Below are 13,419 nucleotides of genomic sequence, written 5' to 3'. Positions count from 1 at the left end.
TGACATCTGGCACGAGACTTGAACAAGAGAAGAAGGCATCCTGCAAAGATCTGGACAGAGGACATTCTAGTAGAAGGAATAACAAGCAAGACAGTCCTGAGGTGGGGATAAACGTGGCTCATATGAGGGACAGAAAGCAGGCCAGTGAGGCTGGTATGGAGCGAAGGAGGGAAGAACAGAACAGCATGAGATGAAGATGAAGAGATGAAGGTAGCTGAAAAAAAAAAAAGACAAAATGGCATTCTAAAATTTTAATATCTTTATTCTGTAAAGTACAAGTCTGTTGTTTTTTCCAGCTAGTGAAAAATGTCTCTATTTAGTTGTCACTTGGGGGAAATTTTTCCAGTGACTGAAAAGTGTAGAAATTGCTGGACTTCTTTCCCAAACCAGCCCTTCTCCTCCCATTCTCTCTGGACCTTGTGTTGGAGACTCCCTCCATCCCTTCGGGGATGGCATTTTCATGTTTACTGGTGGAGGGAGATGTGAAGATAGAATTTCACCAACCCTTGGGTCAGTGGTTAATGTCCTTGTTATTCTTGGGCATGTTTTGGGGTTTGGAGCGTATATTCCAGCACACTGTCTCCACACGCACTCCCCGCCCCCCACCACAGTGCTTCTGACCCAGCCAAAGGGTTATGTGTGGTATCAAAACACTCCTGACACTAAGTCCCCAAGGTCAAGCATGGCCCGAGGATGAAACTCATGCAGCAGATAAATATCTTCTTAGAGAGCAAACATGATGGAAGGGATTGTTCTGTATCTCTAACAGAAATGGGACTGAGGAATAAACTCACTGGTACAGAAAACATCTTTGTGGATGTTCCAAGAAGCCAAGAAGAGGATTGGGATAGACGGCATGTCTGCGGTCTCCTCTTTAAAACATGAAGTTGCAGAGGGTTTGCTGAATGCTCTCAGCATGTTTTTGCTTGCCCTCTCCTTTTGCCCAGGAGATGTGGGTGGGGGCAGTGTCTTGGTTAACCTTTTCAGCCACCTTTCTGCCATAGTTTTTGTCTCCTGGCACATCCTCATAGAGGGAGTTGCCCTAGCTTTTCCAGGAGAGAAAGAGAGAGAGAGAGAGAGAGAGAGAGAGAGAGAGAGAGAGAGAGAGAGAGAGAGAGAAACTACATGTCTTTCCTCAATATCATAACTATCACAGCCCAATGGGAGATAAGTAAATGTGATTGTTCCCTTGCTTTTCCCTAACCCTAAAACTCCCCAACAGTGTTAGTGAGGACAGTGGATTCTCAAGGAAAATGTATTGCACAGGATATGGGAATGTAAGTCTCAGAAGGGGGCCAGGATTTGCTTACCAGTTGCTTGGGGGATCCCTGGCAAACCTAGCCCTAACTGCATTGTAGCAACTGGAAGTTACTCCTCCATTGGGTTAAAAATGAAGCTCTCTTTCTTTTTCCCTGTGATGAAGTACTCTTCCTCCTACTAAACATATTTTAGAAGAAGAGATAAGAAAAGTATTTTTGCTGCTATTTGGCATTTTGCTTAGATAGCTGATAAAACAAGAATCGCATCTGACTGGTTTCTTGATCTAGCTCTGGAATTTTTCCGGGTACGCGATATTCTACCACAGAGTGATCCTGGCTCAGCCATGGACCAAGAAAATCCTTCAACATCTCTGTGGCTCAATGATCCCCCATGTAAAACAGAGCAGATTATATGAAGAATCCTGCACCCTCCCAGCAGGATGGGCAAGATAACTCAGGTTGGGTTGTATCTACACATGAAAAGAGAAGTAGAGAGGCGATTGGCTGGACAAGCGCCTCTGCCGGGAAGAGACTGGGGCTAAAGTATGCTTTGGCTTGAGTTAGGCATGCAATTGTGGCCTTTCTCCATCTTTCTCCAATCCTCCCCTCTCCCTGCCTGCCCTCCCCTACCCTAAGCTCAGTATTTATAAAAGATTTGGAAGATTTGGAAGATGGGAAGTAATAAGAAATGCTAATCACATTCTCTGACTATTGAATTACTCTTGCATCTCTACCAAAACATATTTATCTAGAAACCTTGGTTTCCTGCAATGGCATGCCCCCAGACTCTTCAGAAACTGGAAGTCCTATGATGGGGAAGGTATCTTAGCATGGCTCACATAAAATGAAACTCAACTTTATTCTATCAATAACAAGATTCTGGAGTATCCATTATTTTGATGGTATAGATTTTAAATCTGGGATGGGAGATGACAGACAGGATTTACCAACAATGCAGGGAAAGGTATTTTCAGCCTTTCTTTTTTGTTGTTAATCCTCACTAGAGGATGTTTTCCTATTGAGTTTTAGAGAGAGTGGAAGGGAAAGGGAGAGACAGAGAGAGAAACATCTATGTGAGAGAGACACATCAATTGGTTGGCTCCAGCACATGCCCAGACTAGGGCTGGGATGGGTCTTGCAATCGTGGTACATGCCAATGGCCAGAATCGAACCCGGGAGCCTTCAGTCTGAGGGCTGACACTCTATCCACTGAGCGAAACTGGCTAGGGATTTTTATCCTTTCTTAAGGACACACTGCCCATTTTCCTTCCAGAGGGCCCAGTGGAGGTCTTCGCTGATGGACAGCACTCATCTCTCACCAAGCTCACTCACTGGGTGTTCCACTTAAATGATACTATCAGAGTGAAGATCCTCAGGAAGCGTGTATCTCAAAGGAAAGATTTAACTGGTTTGTGTTTTACTCAGGAAAGCAAACATCCTTTCTTGAAGACAATAGCTTAGGAAAGTCTAAGAACCGAAGAAAAGAAATGCCACCATTCTTTCCAAAGTGCTGCAGGATTCATTTCGCCTAAATTCAAGTGACATGAGGGGGGTTTGCTTAGTTTAGGAAAATATTTCTTTACCCACAATGTGTCTTTGTCTTGACCTTTAATCTGTGACAGTGCTATGGCTCCAGTAGCAGTGTTCTCTCTGCAACTCTAATTTGAGAGCTGTGACTGCCAATAAAAAGAGAAACAGAAGAACTGAGGCTATTATATGGTTTCTACAAAGGCTCTGTTCAAGTGATGAGGTCGTTGATGTACAGTGGCCAAGTTATCCAGCCACTGCTGATGCTCCCCATCTCTGTGCATTATTTTACAGCTTATTCTTATCTAAAATAGGAATAAATTAATAATAACATGTCAATAATAATAACATAGGCTCCATGCTCATGTATTTTGCCTTGGATGGCAGTATTGTGGCAGACATTGCAATTGCCTACCCAATATGCATTCCTCTTCTTACTCAGTGTTTGTTTAGATGGCAAAGTGCTGGTTAAAACTATAGTTCCCAGCATCCATTGCAGCCAGGGGTGACCATGTGACACAATCCTGCCCAATGAGATGTAAGTGGAAGGTGCTGGATGGTACTGCTGAATTGGAGGCAGAGTCAGTTTGCCTTTTACCTTTCTTCCACTTTCTCCTGCTTGAAATGTGAATACAAATGCTCAAATGGAATGAGGATGAAGTCTGAAGGGAAAGATGGAGGGGCCTGGGTCCCTGAGGGCATTGTAGAGTCATCATATCAGTCCTGGAACGGTGACCTCTGAACTTCTTTTACCCCTATCATCAACACTAATGTTAACCTTGACAATGTTATAGCACCAGTACCAGTTTCTTACTGTGACTCTAACTCTAATTTGACTATCAATAAAAAAGGGAGAAGCCCTGTTTAGCTAAGTGACTCAAGGTGGAGGTCTGTGTTCTTGGCAATGGGACACAATCATCAGCTGATGAGGTACTGACAGGGCAGTTAGTAAATCCTGGTGAACTTCACTATGGTAGCCAGGCTACGGATGCTCAGCTCTGCTGCTAACTTCCCTAATGCCCTATGTCAGCTCGGCCACCTATACCCTTCTCCATACACATTCAAAATCTTCTCACTGTTCCAGCCTCTAAACTTTGCATTACTCAAAACTATTACTCACTGTGCAGTGTAATATTTCATTTCATTTGTCCTAAAATACTATCATTAAATTTCAAGGAGTTCACCCTTGCTAAAAGGAACCAGAGGTCCTTGGAAAAATAAATGGTGGATTCCAGAGCTCGGGTAGGAAAGTATAGGTGATACTTAATTGGGAAGGAAGCTTTCAGGGACTAACAGTGTCCTCTTTAAAGAACTCGGGAACCAGCTTAAAGGGGCCCCACTGCATAAAGATTAGACAATTTGGGCCTCAAAACAAAAAGTTGGTGGCTGACTAGCACCCATTGAATTGATGAAAACCCCTGAGCCTATGATACTCACAAAAGAGAGAAAGACAGAAAAGCTATTTTCACCATTCAAGGTAGGAATGATAATACTCTTTACCTTGAACATTGATATTAAAAAGAAAGAAAGGTTTTCCTGAGGAAATGATATTTGAACTGAGATTGAAAAGATGAGTAAAAGTGAAGCAGATGAAGAGAACAGAGCAGAGGAGAGTGGGCCAGTGAATATTGTGTGTGATGGATATGGCAGGTGCAGACTCCCCAGGACCTGACATGGCCTGGTACAGAGACCCAAAGGATATCAAAGCTGGAATGGAGTGGGTGGTAGGACCTAGGTCATTCTGCTGTCTTAGTAGGAGATCACTGAGTTAAAAAATATAAATGCCAGGCCCAACACGACATCTTGACCCACCAGCTGTTGATCTGAAAACTTCCTATCATAGTGTGTTGTGACTTTTCCATGAGGCCACCACTTTCCTGGTGACATTCCCTGGGTCATTGGAGGCTTGTTGAAGCTGTCTGTGCTGGGATCTCTTCCCTCCTTCGCTCTCAACAGCTGGCCCTAAATAAACCCTGGGAAAGCCCCACCAAGATGAACTAAAAGAGAAAATCTGTCATCTGTAGACGGAGTACAATTTTTAAGATGACAAGCCCAGGTGCTTTATTGTTTAAGTCCTTTCTCCCCAGTACACCACTGGCCCAAGAACAAGGATGCCCAACCACTGCCTTCAGCCACTGCATGGCTGGAGCTGCTCATTTTGGTTATCCTTGTGACCAAGGTAGATCACCACAGCTACATCAAGGTCAAAGCGGTCGCAATGGTCAGTGTTCCCAGCTAGTCATTTGGCACAGACAGAGGAAGAGGGAGGGGGTCTTTGAAGAACCAAGCCACAGGACAAATTAGGGTGATCAACTCCAGGGGTGAGATCAAGTTGGGAAATAGGCCATGACATCTATCTTTGGGAAAGGTGTGTTAAGCATCATTGTCTCATTCTGCAGACCCACCTGCCCTGTTCTGCAAACAGCAACCAAAGGCTGGTGTGTGAAACAGGCCTGAGCGGACGGACCACTTCCAGAACCTCCAGAAGAGGCACAGACTAGTAACAACATGTGGCTGCCTAGGACAGTTTTAGTGCTTCTTAAAAAACAACTGTGGTAAGTATTCCCACATTAACACAATCAGGCAGACTTCTTGGAGGCAGACGGGATGGCAGATTTCTTCTGGAGGCTAAAGAACAGGCCATATCTGCAATCTCAAACCCCACACCCTCCAATTCCCCAAGCTTAGGAGGCACCCAATAAGTACTAGTTGATGATAATGATGGCCACAGGCCTAGTTAGATTTTATTTTAATTAGACTCAGGCTATAGGCCTCATTACCCCTCCTGTGGCTTTTATGTGGGATTCTAAAGGAAAAAAAATCCGGAATCCTCTATTGAAGATATTAAAGAAGATATTATTAGCAATGCTTTTGGTCTCATAGACTTTGAACAACAAACAACAGAGATTATAATTAACGTCACTGCAGCCTCTCTACTTGAAACATACTAACAATATAGCTAATTAGCAATATGTCCTCATTTGGGGCTGGACATCTGCATATTATTATCGACAATGCTTGTTTCCTTTTTCCAGATTAAAGGAAGCCATACTGCACCCAGGCATATGGCTGTGCTCCTTCCACATTAAAACACTCTGTTTTCTTCTACCCACGATAAACACACTCAGGGCTTTATCTGTGCCGGGCATCGATTTTTGTCTGGAACACTTCCACATGTCTAAAAATAAGTTCAAGAATGCCATTGGTGGTGTTTCAAAGGGAAGAGCAAACATTTCTCTGTTTGGGGAGATAAAAGAATAAAAGGGCACACTGATTATCTTTACACATGATTGGGGAGCAAGTGCCCCTAGGAAGAGACAACCAGGAGAGAGAACAAAATGAATTGCAGACCATAAAATCTGCTTTCACAGGGGGCACACTTGTTCTGAGGGCTCAGGACCGTCACATAGGAGTGGCAGTAGCGGGTGGTGGAGGCTCATTCTGCAAAGAAGTAAGCAGGAGCCATGGGGAGAACCATGCACTATTAAATACATAGTTGCAAGGTTGGCCACCTCCTGCTCTCTCTACCTGTGTGTGATGGAATCACTGAGTAAATACCAATGGCTCTATTTTATAGAAAGGATGGTCATGCAAACTCCTGGCAGAGGAGAAATGGCCAGAAATGTGCTGAACCTGAAGCCAATTCTGGGAGCCAGTGACACAGGCACATCATGCGTCAAGAATGCAGGAGACTTGCGTCTTGGTTGGCCATGGAGCCTTCTGTGACTAATAGCTGAGGAATCTCTCATTAGAGTGGCAGAATGTATCATACGAATGTTTATTTTAGGGCTTGGGAATGACCCTGCTTATGATCTCAGTGGACACTTTAGAAGGAATGAAGAATGGTCAACTCCTTGCATTTGGGTAGGGAGCTGGTTCACAGGGGAAGGGGCCACTAGTGTGGGCCACCCAGCCCTGTGCTTCTTTCTTAATTGAAGGCTCTTGGGACGGGCTGACTAAATGGGAGTCAACACCCCACTGGCTCGCCTGGGATACTTCTGTAAACAACTTTGATCTTGAAAATGTGTGGATTATTGGTGATTTTTCAAGTTGTGCTTTCTCTACTGCTGGCAAAGAAAACAGAGGGGGAAATCTCCAGGATCCATTTCCTTTATATCCTGTGAGGCTAAAGAATGAACAGAAAAGAAACATGAACTAGTCTTTCAAGTCTAAGAAAACATGTAAGAAGTAGAATACAAGGGTGGAAAGCCAAACTGGCCAAAGAAAACTTTTACTCATCATCTAAAACATCTTTGTAAATGTAAGAAGATGAAAAAATTTGTATTTTCCAGAACTCTTCTCAGGGGAAATGGTGGGCTTGCCTAGAAAGAACACTTTAATAGATCTCGTGGGGTGTGAGACAAACCCTCTTCAAGAGTGTGCTAAGGGAGGGCTTTGCAGTGAGGGGATCTGAATTTGAGGGCAGAGCTAACTTGCTCTGGGCTATAAAGTGCAGGCTGGCCACCAGGGGGCCTTGGTCCTTGCTCCTCGGTCATGTAGAGCTCAGCCCCCTAAATCAAACAGTGAGCAAATATTTCAGAACTATGGATTACTGAGGATTTTTCAAGTTGTGTTTTCTTCATTTCTGGCAAAGAAAACAGAGTAGTAATTACCTGGGACCCATTTTCCAGCACTCAGTCTGAAGAGGCACCAAATTATTAGCGTGCCTAAATGGCTCAACTATGTAAGTCCTCTCTTGATCAGAGGGGAGTGTGTCCAACAGGACGAGGACAGATTCTATATCTAACAGATCCTAAAGCTAACAGATTCTGTATCTCCCCACATGGGATGGGGGGCATCCAAGGCCTAGGTCAAGGCTGGTGTTCTCCTGTTGGAAGGCACAACCAGGAAGGCAAGCAAAAGACCATGGGATGGCAAAGTTCAGAGGTTCACCTGGGGTGGGGCGGCCCTGGGGACCCTTGCTCAGGTTATTATTTTAATTAAGAAGATAGATTTCCCTCACCACCTGAAATCAAGATCCCTCATGAAACCTACCACAAACCTCTCTGTTCCAGTACCTCTAAAATAGGTTTTAAAGCGAGCTGGATCTTAACCTTGGAATCCTGGAAAAGGGCTCATGGTATTGTGGAAGGGGCCTGGGCCAGGAGGTCTGAGGCCTGAGTCTCCATCCCAGCATTATGCTTACCTAGTTTTGTAAGCTTACACATGATATTGCACCTTCGTACCTGTGGTAGATTGGTTTATAAAAGTGTCTATTAATTCTCTCTTTCTAAATGTCCATGCCTTGGGTAGGTGCTTCCCACACTGTCTTTCTGCTTGGCCATGTGACTGACCTTGGTCAATAACTACTGTAAGCACAGACAAGTGCTTGTTCTTTGGGGCTTGCCTGTTTTTGTTGCTCTTTGGAATCCTGAGACTGCTGTGTGGAAAGGCCTGGGGTAGTCTACTGGGTGATGAGAGACATATGAAACAAGGACAATCTATCCCAGACCAACCAGCCAGCCAATGACCAGTCACTCAAATAGAGACCATCCTAGACCATCCAGCCCCAGCTGAGCCAACCCAGACTAGAAAAGCCACCCATCTGACCCATAGAATCACGAGGGATAATAAATGTGTGTGGTTTTAAGCTAACATATTCTTAATGGTTTGTTGCACAGCAAAAGCTAACTGATATAGGACCTGTTATTTCTCCTATAAAATGGGGTTGGTGAGGAAGAAGGGGAACTGCAGAAAACCTCTCAATCCACCAGTTCTGACACCCTAGGATTAAAACCCTCTAGAGACATTGTTCTGGAGAAATTATTTTCCAACAATAACCACCCCCCCAAAAAAAAAAAAAAACACACACACAAAAAAAAACCACACACTATCCTGAATGCTGAAAGCATCACAGTGAAGATGGGGAGATTAAACAAAACCTGATAATTCTAAATACATGAACTGTAACTACTATCTTCAATGACCAGAATTCTACCTTCTCCTTTCTCCTCTCCTTCCACCCGCTAACTCCAAGGTGGTAGAGTCTGTTTGAACTCCACCTCCACTCCCTCAACACACACCATTTCTGTCATTTACATGCGCTGTTTTGTTAACAGTTCCTTGACTGTTTTTCAAATATTCTGAGTGGAGCTTTAACAGTTCTCCCTCACACTTTCATGAGGCACCTGTATAGCCTTGTGGGCCACCAGAAACTAGTAAGGCTCATTTATTAGGGAACCCCTACTGACACCATAAAACAATTATAGACCTATCATAGACCAACTACGACTTGAGGTGAAGAGAAAGCTGTAGCCACCAGGACCAGTTCCTTTTCCCATCTGCCTGTGCAGATTGTTCCTATTTGGACTGCTATTCTGTTCTCTCCATGGAAACTGTTTGATCTCTGCTTGAAAAGCTGGCAGCTCTGTCGATGGGACTGTGGGCCCTTGGCTTAGCTTGGCTAACCTTCTTTATTCATGGTTGGGGTGCTTGTTCTACTTGTGGGCTCACTCAACAAACACTTACAGGGTGTCTGCTTTGTGCCAGGTGTCTGCTGGAATGAGACAGTTCAAAATCACATAACTTATTAAGACAAACTCTCCAAAACTTGAAAATAATGCAAAAAGATGTTGGCAAGTTTATCAGTTCATCCTGGGGCACAGTATGCAGGCCTCTCTAAGAGAACGTATGTACCTTTCTTTCACTTATTATTATTACTAGAGGCCAGGTACATGAAATTCGTGCAAGGGGTGTGTGTTCCTCAGCCCAGCCTGCACCCTCTCCAATATGGGACCCCTTGAGGGATGTCTGACTGCCCGTTTAGGCCCGATCCCAGTAGGATTGGGCCTAAACGGGCAGTCGGACATCCCTCTCACAATCCAGGACTGCTGGGTCCCAAATGCTCGCCTGCCTGCCTTCCTGATTGCCCCTCTCCACTTCTTCCTGTCAGCCTGATCACCCCCTAACTACTCCCCTGCCAGCCTGATTGATGCCTAACTGCTTCCCTGCCAGCCTGTTTGCCTCTAACTGCCCTCCCCTGCAGGCCTGGTCACCCCTAACTGCCCTCCCCTGCAGGCCTGGTACCCCCCCAACTGCCCTTCCCTGCAGGCCTGGTACCCCCCAACTGCCCTCCCTTGCAGGCCTGGTCACCCCTAACTGCCCTCCCCTGCAGGCCTGGTACCCCCCAACTGCTCTCCCCTGCAGGCCTGGGTTCCCCCCAACTGCCCTTCCCTGCAGGCCCAGTCACCCCCAACTTCCCTCCTCTGCCAGCCTGGTCACCCCTAACTGCCCTCCCTTGCAGGCTTGATTGCCCCCAACTACCCTCCCTTGCAGGCCTGGTCCCTCCCAACTGCCCTCCCCTGATTGCCATCTTGTGGTGGCCATCTTGTGTCCACATGGGGGCAGGATCTTTGACCACATGGGGGTAGCCATCTTGTGTGTTGGAGTGATGGTCAATCTGCATATTACTCTTTTATTAGATAGGGCTATTATTTAAAAATATTTTTATTGATTTCAGAGAATAAGGGAGAGGGAGAGATAGAAATATTAATGATGAGAGAGAATCATTGATCGGCCGCCTCCTGCATGCCCCACACTGGGAATTGAGCCCACAACCCAGGCATGTGCCTTGACCAGGATCCAGACTGTGACCTCCTGGTTCATAGGTTGATGCTCAACTATTGAGCCATGCTGGCCTGGCTCCCTTATTATTTATTACTAGAGGCCCGATGCACAAAATTTGTGCCACAGTAGTTACAGTTCATGTATTTAGAATTATCAGGTTTTGTTTAATCTCCCCATCTTCACTGTGATGCTTTCAGCATTCATGATAGGGGGGGACAGTCCCTCAGCCCGGCCTGCACCCTCTCACAGTCCGGGAGCCCTTGGGGGATGTTCAACTGATAGCTTAGGCCCACTCCCCATGGGCCTACGCTGTCAGTTGGACATCCTTAGTGCTGCCCAGAGGTGGGAGAGGCTTCTGGTTGAGTGGCACTCCCCCTGTGGGAGTGCACTGACCACCAGGGGACAGCTCATGTGTTGAGCATCTGCTCCCTGGTGGTCAGTGCCTGTCATAGAGACTGGTCATTTGGCTGTTCGGTCGATTTGCATATTAGCCTTTTATTATATAGGATTGATTAGGACCCAGACTAAAAGTTACATGCTCACTTATAGAGTTTTAATCCTATAGAAATACAAATGCTTTTGTCCAGTTGAAACGATAATTCATTAAAAGTTCTTGTCAAAAGAAAAAAAGAAATGTAACTATGTGAGGCGCTGGATGCTAACTAAATCTATTACAGTGATCATTTCACAATAAATACATATATTAAATCATTATGTTGTGCACCTTAAACTTATGTGATGTTATATGTCAATTATATAAAACTAGAAAGAAAGGAAGCAATAACTCAAAGCTTACTGTCTTACTGCCCTATAGGACATTAACCAGTTTTGTTTCCCACTTACAAAATTACTTCCTCATGATTTTCCCAACTAATTTTATAAATATCTGTTCCTCAAATGCTATGAACTGGCACCAGCATCTTCCTAGTTCCCTGGTTAATTAAATAAACCTTTGACATGTATTCATTTTATATTTGCATGAGACAAGTTTTTAACATGATAAAAATCCTATTTGGACAGGCTTTAGTCTTCAAAGATTTCAGACTCCTGTGGGGAAGTTAGGAAATGCTCACACACCATAAAATGCAAGGTAGAAAGTGGGAAATTCTTTAGCAGTAGAAGTTTTCAATGCAAGGAAAGTAAAACCAGGCAGACTCCTAATTATGATTTCACAACTCACCATGTACTGAATCTTTAATGCCATCACAGTATGTCCTCTCTTTTTCTCTAAAAGACCCCTCTCTAGCTATGGTCTAATGCACTAACAAGCTGAAACAGTTATGGAGAAGCATGGTTTGTGAGCAGGACTTCTCTTGGCTTTCTCCTTTTTTAAAAAAATATTTTTATTGATTTCAGAGAGGAAAGGAGAGGGAGAGATAGAAACATCAATGATGAGAGAGAATCATTGATCGGCTGCCTCCTGCACGCCCCACACTGGGGATTGAGCCCACAACCCGGGCATGTGCTCTAACTGGGAATTGAACCATGACCTTCCGGTTCATAGGTCGACACTCAACCACCGAACCACGCCAGCTGGGCACTTCCTCCTTCTTGAGGGCCCCTGAGGGGAGGACAGAAGGCCAAGTGCCAGATGTCAGAAGGCACTCACCCTACTTTCAACCATGTTGCATCTCCCTGCCCCCATACAGTTTCCTACTCTGACCCCAGAGAAACAAAACACACCCAGTTTTGTTCTCAATGAAAATAATTCTCCCACTAGAGTTTATCCTGACTAAGGTACAAGAAGAGGAAGCAGCAAGCTTCTCAGAGGCTTTCTTTCAGGAGGTGGTCATGAAGGGTGGTGTGACGAAAACAGGTGCACACACTCATGACTCTTCCCCAGTATAAACATCATAGTACTAGGGGCATCGGTCTGAATCGGCAGGAGATGGATGGCACTGAGCTCCTGGATGAGTGAGGAGAGCTTAATAAAGGAATAATTTACAGATGTCTGGGCAGGAGGCTAGAAACCATCAAAGAGGCTGCAGGAGCCAGGCCAGGAAAGCCAGGGAGATCATACCCCCCACCCTCAGGCATGAAGAGGCAAGGCAAGGAAGAGGTTACCATTATCCAAGGTGGGATAAACCAAAGAACTTAGATACTTGTATGCATAGCCCATGAACATGGGCAATAGGGTGGTGAAGACCTGGGGGGAGGGGGGAGGTAGGGGCTGGGAGGCAGGGGGTAAAGGAGGAGAGAATGGGAAATATCTGTAATACTATCAACAACAAAAAACATGTTAAAAAAAAACACAAAGTGGGAGAGGTGAGTGTGTGTGTGTGCGGGAAGCAGGGGGCACATAGGGAGCTTATTAAAAACTGCAACCTCCCTCTCCTCTTCTTCTCATCTCCTGCCATGTGTACCACTGGCCAAATCCAATCAGAAGCCTGAGAGCCCAGGAGCCCACTGACGTAACACATACAGATCATGCACCTGAGTCAATGTTAGGATGAGGAAGGACAAACACTGGATCTAGCGAGGTAAACAGAAGATATGGTCACACGGGACGTGTCTGGAGAAAACCACAGTGTTATCCTGCCAGGCCTGGATGTTAAGTCTAATCGTCATGGAATCCATTTGAGGTGGACATGAGCACTCTATTCCAGGGATGAGGAGATTTAGAGGCCCTTGGGCTAGTAAGGAGGCGCCAGTGCCCTGCTGTCCTCATTTCTCCCTGGAGGTGTTGTGGAGAGTAAGAGAGTCTGAAGCCACCATCAGGTCCCATTCTCCCCCAGCTGCAGCCCATTTGGGGGGAACTGTTCCAAGGAGACTGGCACAAGGACACTGGCCTGAAGCGTAGCACTGATTGAATCCAAGCTTCTGCTTCCCTCTTTGTTTGGTGAGGAGTCCTGGCCTCATTTTCTTAAAAAAAATAGATAGATAGATAGATAGATATAGATTTCAGAGAGGAAGGAAGAGGGAGAGAGAGATAGAAACATCAATGATGAGAGAGAATCATTGATCAGCTGTCTCCTGCATACCCCACACTGGGGATTGAGTCCACAACATGGGCATGTGCCCTGACCAGGAATCGAACCATGATCCCCAGGTTTATAGGTCGATGCTC

The 13,419-nt window shown here is 45.3% G+C and overlaps 1 protein-coding gene across 1 annotated transcript in view; it reads right to left on the bottom strand.

Moving 5' to 3' along the window:
* ISM1 (isthmin 1) overlaps positions 1-13,419 on the bottom strand; it is an 80,040-nt gene that overhangs the window by 26,339 nt on the left and 40,282 nt on the right. The gene's annotated exons all lie outside the window — the stretch shown is intronic.

This window comes from Plecotus auritus (assembly GCF_963455305.1).
Source record: "Plecotus auritus genome assembly, chromosome: 8".
NCBI lineage: Eukaryota > Metazoa > Chordata > Mammalia > Chiroptera > Vespertilionidae > Plecotus > Plecotus auritus.
Note: the sequence above shows the minus strand (reverse complement) of the source record. Positions and strands in the feature narration are given on the sequence as shown.